The sequence below is a fragment of the Phragmites australis genome, chromosome 21 (assembly GCF_958298935.1).
Source record: "Phragmites australis chromosome 21, lpPhrAust1.1, whole genome shotgun sequence".
NCBI classification, from domain to species: Eukaryota; Viridiplantae; Streptophyta; class Magnoliopsida; order Poales; family Poaceae; genus Phragmites; species Phragmites australis.
The window spans coordinates 16,863,830-16,876,304 of NC_084941.1; the positions used below are offsets into that span (position 1 = coordinate 16,863,830).

General features: G+C 45.1%; 1 pseudogene; it reads left to right on the plus strand.

Moving 5' to 3' along the window:
* Positions 1-3,900: 3,900 nt before the first annotated feature.
* Positions 3,901-12,475, plus strand: LOC133903486 (uncharacterized; annotated as a pseudogene).

Sequence of the window (12,475 nt, forward strand, 5' to 3'; positions counted from 1 at the left end):
TGGTAGATGGGTCAACATTTAATGATAGAAGATCACAACCTCCGCACAGGTCGCCGAGTTCCTTAACCTTTGGTCCCAAATCGTCATGTACAGCTCTCCCATGATATTCCAGACACCATCACTTGGAGGTGGACAACGGATGGCGTCTACTCGCCAAAGTCGGCCTACTCGGTGCAATTCAAAGGATCTGTCGCACTATTTGATTCCGACATCATCTGGAAAGCTAAGATAGAAAATAAATGCAAGGTTTTCACATGGACTCTCATCCAAAGAAAAATACTCACGGTAGACAACCTTGCAATCAGAGGATGGCCGCATCAAACACAGCGCTCCCTATGCCTTAATCGTCCGGAGACAGTCACCCAACAATGTCTCGAGTGCCCTTTCTCCATCCGTGTTCGTCATATGTGCTCACCAACCTTCGTCTGCAACTGCCTACTCAAACATCACAAACACCATATACCACACTACAGGATTGATGGTAAGAGAATTCCAAGGCTTCACCAAAAGAATGCAGAAAGGTCCTCAATAGGGTTTTAGTTTATATCATGTGGAATGTATGAAAAGAACGAAATCGTTGCATTTTTAGAACTTGGTGAAACAGCCAGACGAGGTGGCAAGCTTACCATAGAGGACATCAACCAGAGGACCCGGGCATTGTTTGCGGAGGGATGATTTGTTTTTTTTAAGTACACTTCTGGTAAAATAGAACAAATCCATGTTGTAAATATTTTCTCCCATCTAATATAATTAAGGCAGCACTCCTGCCATTTCCCAAAAACAAAAATAATGGAGGGAGTAAGGGTTAGCCTGTGTACGCTAAGGTGGATGAATGTAGGAAAGTAATAACTGGTACTTTATATAGATAATCTCCATAATCCTTTTACAAACTGAATGTACACCTTAATTTGTGGATAAATGAGTACGCACCTGCATATATCATATGAGAAAAAAAATGAGATGAAGGCACCTAGCAAATTGAGTGGATGTATTGCTACCTGCATGTTGTACATATGGGACTTCTACCGAAGGCATCTAATATATGGGTTCTAAGGCTGAGGCTGCTATGACAAGTAGAGAAAGACAGAGTTGTTGACGAGGATACACAGTGCCACGAATACTCCCAAGCTATATTGTGCAAGTAAGAACAATGTCAGAATTGAATAATGTCACAAGCCCATTTTATCACATATCATCATATCCTGCACACCCGATTAATCGTCACTATCTCACATAAGAGGAAGGAACACAAAAAGTTTCTCTACCGTTCAAACTGACTATTTGTATCCATTCTCGACTATTCTTACCTTAACTGTCATAACGGATCAATTTCTTCAATCCTACTTTAAATTTGATTGAGCTAACTCTGTTTTCACTGTCTTCGGTCTAATGACTCCTAATAGTGGAACAACGGAAGACGATTAATCGGGAAACTCTACACCAAGCTAAAACTGCATAACACCTTCCACCATCCAAAGAAAAAAAAACACAAAACAGAAACATAGAATCCGAACTTTCAAATATAATTGATTTCAACTTTCAATAAATGAATTCAAATGTTGCATTGTGAGGTCGGGGCTCACCGGTGCGGCGCATTTGGCGTCGGCGGCGATTTCGGCCCGTGACCAGAGGCGGGAAAGAAGGGCCTTGGGCTTGGCGCTCGTGAAGGGGGAGGAGCTGACGCCGGGGATCGAAAGAGGGACTCCGGGCGGAGCTTTTGGCGACAGAGTCCTCGGTAATGGCGCAGCGAACGGCGAGAGCGAGCTCGACTGCTGCTGTGGTTGAGCTCAGTGGAGAAGACAATGAGAGGGAGGGAGCGTCATGGACAAGGTCTGGGCTTGGACGGGGGCACGCAGGGAGCTTCGGCAATGTGGAGGGCATGCGCGTGCGCGTTGGTGGTCGGGTTCTGCAGGTGGAGTCATGGCCGGACAGAGGGGCGCGCTGCTCGTCCAAAATATCCCGGCGCTGCGCGTCCAAGTTTTTCCCCGGTGCCGCGCAACGTGGAAGAGGAGGTGCTGCAGGTGGGGACGGAGCGTGGGCGAGATCACAGCGCCGTCTCGCGTTGAGCACAGGCCAAACGGCGCACGGTGCGGGCGTGCAGCGGCCACGCTATCCCAATCGGGCGTCGCGAGGTGGAAGCCGACCACGCGCTGAACACATGCCTCGAAAACAAGTCATTACCTTATTATAATGCAATCAAAGCTAATGACAAATAGATCCTCTGAATTTATAACTATAGATCAAGTGACAAATAAACAAAGCTCATTTTTAACGGTGGCAAATTAGCAATTGGTCCTTCCTTCTCCCTTCACTCATCCACCATATTGGGTGTAAAAATCAAATTTATGTCAAAAAAGAAACCGTTGACTAATTTGAGGAACAATTGCTGCCAATATGAAAGAAAGTCTATACAATTTGGAAAAGCAAGTTTCTGCACGCACGCAAGCAAAATCTATACAATCTAATAAGCAAACCCAGTGCGGAATTTGTCATCAATCCACAAGCAAATTGTTTCAAATTAAAAAGAAAATCCATACAAATTCAAAGAGTAGTTTTGTGCTTTACTCCAACCTAATAAGCAAACTGTTTCAATCTGATAAGCAAAATCATCATTATTTGGAAGAGCAAATAGAATATTTTCAAGAGCAAATTAGAAAAGACTAGAAAGCAAAATCCGTATGAACTTAGAAAAGCTAATCCATCTAAACTCAGAAAGCAAATTTGTTTTAATTGAAAAGCAAATCCATCAAAACTCAAAACGCATATTGGTTTTAATTGAAATGCAAAAGCATCTAAACTCTTGCTTTGATGCTCACGTGGGTTGGCGTCGTCAAATTGGTTGGCACCAGAGGAAGAGATGTAGGGCTTGATGCCATCGATGCTGATGTGACAAGGTAAAGAGCGGCGAAGAAGACAACGCTCTAGCCCATGGCACCGTCGGCGCTAGGAAGCTTGAGGTCCGGGACGGCGACACTCATGGTGAGTAGTGTGAGGCCAAGGATGTAGAGCACTATGAAGGCGGCGATGGTGCATCAAGTCATCGGGATGGATGCGCGCTGCTGGATTTAGTTCCTGAGGATGTAGAGCACTATGGAAAGAGAGGGACTCGTGGACTTGCGATGCTCAATTTGGGATTGATATCGTAGAGAGCTTGGAGGGAAAGGGAAAGAGCATGGTGTCTTTAGTGGTTCTCAACGAGATGAGAGACTTCGTTTCACGAGAAGTCACATGGGATTGTGAAACCCGTGTGAGACAGTTATCTACAGGAGTTGCTCTCACGTGGAGTGTAACGGATGGGTGCGTGAACGGCGTCAGACGTTGATGTGGTGTACATGCCAGCACGTCCGCACAATGAAAAAGTAGTCTTTATCATAAGTTTCATGATAGGTAATATAATTCACGAAGAACACTATAGAATTGGTTGAACCCAAACGAACCTGAAACAAAAGAACCCATAGCAGCCCGCCAGCCCCACTGTTTTAAGCAAATCCAATCCAACCCACCCTGATAGCTGCGTTAGCTCTCTCTCACCCAGTCAAAGCAAACCCGATTGTAACCCAACCAAAAAAGAGATCTGTTTTAAGCCCAACCTATTACAGGCCTACCGGCCCATAGGGAGAGAGGAACAAATCCAACATGGGACGTGCCGCCAACACCTCACACTCGAACCACCACACGACACCGGAACCACTCGGACGCGTGACTGACTTGTTCCTCTCTCCTGCCCTCGTCAGTTGCCATGGACCCCACGCACTCGCACGCAGACACGCAGACGCCTCAGATGTATACATGCGGGCGAACCACGCACGCCCTTCGTTTCCAAGTCAACATGACCGGCCAACCGAACCATCGCAACCGCACTCTTATTCCCTCCCTCCCTCCCTCCCCCCACCCCCCCCCCCACCCCACGCACCACCGCATCGTTCATTCGTTCGGTCGAAACCCAACAGCATGGCGCGGAGAAGAGCGCATGTCCTCTTGCTTCCTGTTCTCCTCTTCATGGCCGTGGCGGCGGCCAGAGCAGTGGCGGCGGCGGAGGAAGCGTTGCCGGTGGAGCTGATGGAGCTGTACTTTTCGCCCGCGGAGCTCGCGCGCATTGCGGGGTACGGCGAGGAGCGGGTGTCGTCCGTGTCCGTGTCCGGGCAGGTCGCCTGCGAGCTCTGCCTCCGGCCCGGCTCCGTCCTCGCCTTCGAGCTGCCAGGTAACAGACCGGCTCTTTGCTCTCTCAAATTCATCGCTTTCTTGTGCTTTTGGAACACCAGGTTGAATTGGATGCTGTATGATCAACTCCCTCGCTTTAACTTCTTTGGTAGTAGCGTTAGTTACTCTATTTCACCCATTCCTTCGCTGTAGTCGTCTATCCTTTTGCTGTTGTGCATATATAACACGTAATAATGCAATAGTTTTTCTCAAAATCTCAACACGTAACGTCAGGTTTGACAGGTGCAACAGTAGGACCTAGCTAAGATATCATTGGGCCATTTGCAATAACTTTTCTTTCATCAACTTCACAAGCCACAGGCTTAGAAATTCTTCTGTTACAATACTTTGGGCGTTTAGACGTTTAGACGTTTATATTCCAAACCCAACTGCCATTAAAAATACGCATTCCGGACGATTCTTCCCTGATGTAATCGACCTATATCTGCCGGAACCGGCCTCCAGATTGTCGCATAAACTCCACAGTACGCCCTGAAAGAACCGATACATTACGAACGAAACGAATGATCGTTCTACGGCTTACGCAACAACATCTGCCTTGCAAAATTCCCCTCCAATCATTCAGAGACGACCAATCCTGTTCGCGGCGGCGGTAGCTGTTGGACGGGTAAGAACGGACTACAACCTATCATAAATAGCACCTCATCAAAGTTGCTTCGGTTAAAACCGACACTAATACGTCATCAGTACCGATTCATACCAAACTAGCATCATCAATACATCACTATCAGTTTTTTAATAATCTTTATTGCCGGTTCATAATTAAAATCAGCAGGGATACTAACCCTATCGGTTTTTAATACTAACTAGTAGTGAAGCCATGTCCGGACCCATACTTTTGATGGATTATAGTTTTGGCTCGTACCCTGACATATGGCGCGGCTCACTCTCTATGTCTTATCCAATTACGCGTAGCCCTCCCCATCTCTCTCTCTCTCCTCAGCTCCTCCTACCCTCCTCTACCTCTCTTCTTAGCTCCTCCCTCCCATCTCCGCCTCTCTCCGAGCTCTAGATCTCCACTCCCTCCGAACGCGCGAGGCAGCCTCCTCCTCCCCTCGCCCCTCCCCCATCGGCCCTCCTCCCCTTACGAGATCCACAGCGAGATCCAGCGGGGATCCGGCCATAGTTCTCGCTAGGGCGGTAGGCATAAGGAGGAGGCAGAGGCGTGCGCAAGAGAGTGCCGCTGAGATCTCGGGAAGGAGAGAGGGCAGCGTGATGCGCTAGCCTGCGATGGGAGTCAGGGCTCATCAGCGAGAGAGCAAGGGCACAACAGGGCTTCTTGGCCGAGCGGCGGCGATGCGGAGGAGCTACGGGCCGGCTGGCTAGTGGCGCGGAGGACACACGGGCACGACATGGTGCACAACGGCGGCACACAGCAGCAACGGCGCGTGGGCGTGCGGCGGCGTATGCGGGACAATGCGCGTCGGCGGCTCTCGGGATGGTGTGCTGCTCTGTGATAGGCATGTGTGCTATGGCGGCGACCTTCGTGTCGTCGCGTTTTCTTGTACAGGACGGAACAAGGCCGAGCTGTGGCACGGCAACAGGGGCGAAGCGTGCTAGCGGTGACGGCAACCGAGCTGACTCGATTTCGAGATAGCTTGTTTCTTTTTTTTTTTTCCTTAGAACACCTATCACTAGCAGTTCTAGACCCGGTAATGATATATCTCAATTTTTATTGTCGAGTAAACATTATTGGTTCCAAAACCAATAATAACAAAATTTAATACCAACAGTGATCATGCTTTCTGTGTATAAAAACAAGACACCATAGTGGTCTCCTCTCTCTAAGAGAGAGTACACGACGACGTTGCAACCTCCTCCCGTGGCCTCCAGATTCTAGTAGCGCAATTGGGGTTTATGCGAGCTTGATTAGCCGTCGAGACGACGTACTTTTCGACCCATTTTGGAGTTGGCTCGGTCACATGTGAAACGCAGCAGGTCGCGAAAGCAACGGGATCACGAGGAGTACCGGTACCGGTTGAAGGGCTCGCAAGAGCTAGAGCGTTTGGTGAGCGTTTAATGTCGGTGAAGGCTTGGGTTTACCGGCTTTTTGTGCACGGACGTAATGCGTAATTGCTGCATCGCTAATTCCGGTAGGGCGGCTGTTGGGAGGAACGTACACTGTAATGGATCGAGTGGGGTCGACGGAGTTGTACAATGGAATGGGAAACTGCATTGCGATACGTAGATGTTTAAGGTTCGTGGTCCAAATGTCCAATCAGTTGAACCTCACTCGTGTCAGATGCCCACACTACTACATAACTGTTTATAAATAGCAGCTTCTCACTACCGGTTATGTAAAAATCGGCAGTACAAATATTATTATCGATTCTTAATCTCCTGCATTTGAATTATGATGAAGCTGCTAAGAATTGGCACTGATACGAATTATTAGTATCGGTTTGTATTATAAATCAGCATTGATAATCGATATCAACGCCAGTTCTAACCATGAACTGCCACTTATTACTGGACCCGAATTTTTGGTTCAAATCGCTTTTGGCTCATGTCTGTTCGCCCAATAAATATTTTCAAGCAGATCATCCTTTATCCGCTCCACCTCCTCTCTCATCTACTTATCCTTCTGCTCTCAAACCTTTGTGCTCTCATGCCTTGGCTTCGTCCACTCCTTGCTTCGTCCCCACATGCCTTGGCCCCTCCGCTCTCATTGCCCACCAAGAAGAGGATCGAGGACATGCAACAGGAGCTGTGGCGGCCTATCAGGGTGGGGGTGGGGTCTGCGCCCACCACCGCCGATGAGGCATCTATAGAGCGCAACAAGACCTTCGTCAAGGCGCTCCAGGTTAGCATCCCCCGCTTGGATCCGAATTGATCCTGTCACATGCAAGTTCATCTTTTTTTTCTTTTCGTCCGAATTGGAGTGCAAAGATCCGGGTTTCTCGAGAGCCCTGGTTGCTGCCCTCGCTTCTTGGTTAGGTTGGTGCTAACGTATGGTTGCTGCACGCGCATGCAGGAGCTCAAGAACCTACGGCCGCAGTCCTACTCGGCCTTGATGTACTGCGAGAAGTCCTACCTCCATTCGCAAGTAGAAGCAAATGTGTGAGACTCTTCTTCTTTCTTCCTGCTGGAATTATTCCCCCTCCTCCCTTCGCGGGTGGCGGCGGCAGCAAGGCGCAAGTTGTGGTGGCGGCAGCAAGTAGGGTGCGAGCGAGGTCGAGCGCGGGGGCCTCATCCTTGTGTTCGATTTGTTTGATTTGATTGTGAGATGAGTCACCTTATGTTTGATTTGATTGTGAGATGAGTCAATTTATTCAATTTGATCGTGAGATGTGTTCGTATGGATGGGATGAGTTGATCTGTTCTTATATTGAGATGAGCCAATTTGAATATACGATAACGGCGGTGGCGACGGGAGCACCATATCGAGCGATGATAAGAGTGGCAGCCGAGCTGCCTTGAATTGAGCTAGCTCATTTATTTCTTTTTTTTTACCTAGGAAACTACGTATCACTATCGATTAAAGCTACGAACCAATAGTGATGGGATTTTTCAGTGCTGGCTCTAAAACTGTAGCATCGAGTAATCAATGACGATTTAAAATTACTATTAGTGACAAATTTTAAATTATTACTGAAGACATATTATGTAGTAGTGACAAAAGGAAACTCGTCCTAATTTTTCCAGCCATAGTCGGTAATAAACTACGACGTACGTATGTGATTAATTGTTCTTGATCTCTTGTCGCAGCACGACATTTCGATGCTACCGATGTTGCCTTGCCGAGCCAATAGAACAGACCTTTTTTTTCACTTTTAACACAGCTGAGCTGTACCTAGGCAGACAAAGCTTGCAAGTCTTGGGGTCGTAATGGGGCCGAGTCAGGATAAAAGAAAGGCTACATTCTTGGTGTTTACTTGGCCATAGAATATGATACATTGGGCTTATGATACGAAATTCAGTGGAAGAAACATAACCAAACAAATTAAGTAGTAAGAAGGAATACTTGTTCAAGTATATCTGTGCTCCATATCAACACCGAGGAGGAATTAGGTAAGGTTCACAAACCTGTCGCAACTAAGGATGTATTTGGTTAGAAGGCAAACTTGGATATGATAGAGCTATTTCTGTTTTTAGTATGAGATGATTTAATTTTCTGTTTGGTTGGATAAATGTGATGAGTTAGTTTTTTATTTGGTTGGTGAGATTAAACTGGTAGAATGAGCCAATTTTTTGTTTGCTTAGATGTTTTAGATGAGCTGAGTTTGTAGGTGCTTTTCATAAGTATTTAGATGAATTTATGCATATTTGAATTTGTTTGAATTCAAACTGAAATAAAGAGAAAATATCACATGAAATTATAAAAATGTATATAAATGGAGTATTACCAGTGAACTTATTTTTTCACCAAATAACCTAACATTGAATTTTTTTTTTATAAATTAGTACATCACATGAGAAGATTATTACTATTTTTTTCCAGATTTTTGAGAATTTATTTGAGGCATTAAAAATTACTAGAAATTATAAAAGTAGGCTTATTTAGAGAATTTTAATTAAACATTGGCTCGCTTTTTTTAATCAAATATTGGCTCGCTTTTTTTAATCAAACTAATTAAAATAGGCTGCTAATGAGCTTTATTTTCCCATGAAAATGTTTAAAATTTCTAAACCACTCTTATACTCCCATATAAAATCAAGACTTAAATAAAAAAATATAAAATCACACGTATGGAAGCCTCACCCGCCAACTAACGCTGGCAGCCTCATTCAGTCCTTTTTTCTGTATTGGCTCTTCCAAAATCTAGAGGAATATTCTCTTCGGTTGGATGGCCCTGTCTGCGAACCAAACACCCAGCTGACTTAAAAAAACTTGGACGGAGCGATTCCATCCAAGGTCGGCCCTAGGGTAGGGCGGGTGGGGCAACCGCTCTATGGCCCCAAAATTCAGGGGCCTTCCAACCAGGTATGTATATATAATAGCCTATTCTGCTACCTACCAATCCATTCTAAGTTTGTATACTGCACAGCTTGCTAGCAAGTAGCAACCAAGCCCAAGTGAATATTCAAATCTACAAATAGCTTAAGACCCAACATTATGTTACCTAATAACCTAACCTAGTCAAACTATGAATGATGGATCGTTTCTAAATTAATGAAGCATCGTGCACAAGCCTGATCATGTGGTACTATAGTCATGCTATCGTCGACCCCAATAAAACCAATTCTAATTCCCAGCAGTAGTAGCGATCATGATCTTCATCGGTTCCCCTCTCCTCCTCTCAACCTCTCCGTGTCTCCGTCCAAAACAACAAGTCTACATCAGCTCACCTGATGCTCCACCTCCCGAAGCTCAAGATCGATCGTCCAAAATTGACGAAGGTCTAATCCCCAACCTCGATCGTGGTAAGCCATTGTTCGCCTGTTCCCCTCTCCTCTTCTCCCGATCGCCAACAGGCATAGTCCTCATGCTCAATCGAATCAAGGGCTAATATCTAACTGGGTGATTTCGTTTATTTGATTTAATTCTTTTATAGCTTTGCTCTAGTTTGTCAACTGTTGATGACTTTTTTATTTCAATTGTTAGGACTATTTTAACCCAATTATCATTATGTGATAATATGACATATAGAAAATATGTATCTAGCAGCGAAAAAATAAAAAAAGAAAAAGAAATAAGATGACGAGTTGATAGTCCCAGAAAGGATACTTGAATAAAATTTAATGCCCAAAATTGTATTTATAATTGATATATAAATATCTTGAGTCTCTATTTTAGTTTCGCTGGACCACTGAAATCGACCAGTCCTGATCCTATCCACCTTTGGTCTAAAATTTCTGAAAAAATAGCCTTTTATGATAAAAATCCTATTTTTCTTTCATTAAGGTACGATACGGTAAACCAAATGCACCTAATATTACTGCCGGTCAACGTTATCCCAGCAGTTTTTTTTTTTCTTTGTGGACACGGTTAGCTCGCCTAATTCTCCGTTGTCTGGTCAAATCTAGCTGCCTGTCTACCCATTAGCATGCTTTGGGCGAAAGGACTCTGGTCTAGTGCCGATCCTGATCAGTTCTGGTCCTTTCTGCGAGGCATCATGCAGACAAATGGCTCCAATGAAAACGAGCTCTCTAACTTATCTAGCTAGCCACTGTCTGATTTGATACGTACAATGGCAGTGCTGTTTGTTTGGTCGAGATGCACTCCTTCTGCCCTGGTGCTGTCAGCACGGACCAAAAGCGATCTTAAAAGCCGCTTTAATGTTAAGGCGTGATTACTGACACCTCCATATATAAAACTCATTCTGCGATGGAGAGTTACTCGCCTGTTGCATCTTTAGAACGGATGAATATCATCGCCCCTTCATTTTGTCTGCATCAACGGCCGTACCGCGATTTCAGTTTCGCATTTTGCGAGGTGTCAGCGCGTGAGTAGGAGCAAGGAAAAAAAAATTCAGTGAAATTTTGCGACTTTCGCTAATTTCGACTCAGATCGAAATTTTCCGTTAAAAAATTTCGGTCTAGTTTAAATGAACCCAGTCTCAATCGATAGAGCAGCACGAGCACATTCTAAATTTATCCCTGTCTCCTCCAAATGTGGAGCCGACTTTCACAAAATTTAAAATTTTCTTCACCTTATCCTCTTGCCTCACCCTAGTTGCCGAGTCTCCTGTGTGGCTATATCCTCTTGCGACTGCCTCCCTCATCCGTCGTCCCTTCCCACCTGAGCGGCGGTGACAACGCCGGTGCCAGCGAGGACCACCCCACCGTCGTCCTTGTCCGCGACCCCGCTAAAGCCATTGTCATCCAGAGGTTCTGGGATGCAGGCGTTACCCTCGTCAAGATCAACACTCAGCTGCCCATCTTACCGTTTTCCTTTTCCCTCTTTTGTTGATACTGGCAAAACGGCAAAATCATGCCAGTGCTGATGAATTCAGAGTGCCTAAATACCAAAGTGAAATGCGGTTTGATTATGCGCATTTATCTAGCACCTGAATATGCTCAGAGTGGGCAAATAACTGAGAAGACTAATGTTACTCATTTGGGGTTGTATTAGCCGAACATGTCACTGGGCACAAGGCTCAGAGTGGGCAATCAACTAAGTTGGAACTAACTGTTATTTCTTTATTTGTTCACCAGCCATCGGTGCAAACTAAAAGCAGAATAACCTTACTATTTGTGATCCATCTGTGCAAACTGAAAGTAGAATAACCTGTGATGATTAATGAACTGTCAGCGATGCTTACGGATATTCTTTGTTTACATGTTTAGTTAGATTGATTGTGACGCATATTGCAATTATTTGCCTTTTTGTCGAAATATGTTGTCAGCCTGACGAAATTTTAGCAGAATTTCAATCAAATTTTGGCCGAAAACTATGAATTTTGATTGGGTCACTTTGTCTGAAATTTTTGAGATTTTACCTGAATTTTGCGAATTTCTCCTGCAGACGAAAAAAAAACCTAGCAAAATTTTGAACCCTGGGTAGGAGTTTGCTAATGGATTCTCCATTTGTAAAGATTCCTGATGTGCCTGCCCATGTTGGACGAATTGATGTTAAGGTTTTTCCAGATTTTTTTTGCCATTGGAAAAATTCTGACTAATACTGTCGCGCAAAGTGTCAAAGTCAAAAATACTATCAACACGATAGTGATATCATGGGCAATGACACATTAAGTGGTACTTTGTAAATTCACAAAATACTATAACGTTGAGTGATGAACTGTGTTATCTCTCTGAAGCAGGTGCTAAGGTAGCAGTAATCTGTGAAACTGAAGGTCCCAACCCAGTGGCCAACTCTGCATTTGCAACGACTGATGGGTATGGCAACTTCACAATCGATCTCCCTTCCCAGCTCCACGCCACACCAAACTTGGAGAAGGCCTGCACAGTCCAGGTGCTCCATCTCCCCGTAGATTCCTTGTGCCACCTTGGTCACCACACCAGCTCCACCTACGGCCTCAGGCTATCGTCGGGGGAGGATGGCATCCGCACATACACAACTGGGGTGATACGGCTGCAGCGCGTGATACACCATCAGATAGGTGTGTGAATGTAGAAAACAGAAGTGATAGGAGATGAACAATGAGTTCACGTTAGTTTGAATTTTGAAGAGAAGGTAAAGATTAAGAGATGGGTATAGCAGGAATCAAGCATGTAAATAAATGTATACTGATATCTGTACAAATCTTTGTAACGTAAATGTGCGGGAATCTGATAGAGTTCTTCTGCAAGAAGAGTTACTTGACCCGGAAGTTTTAATAATAGCAACAAGGAGAATCATAGTTTCGATGAA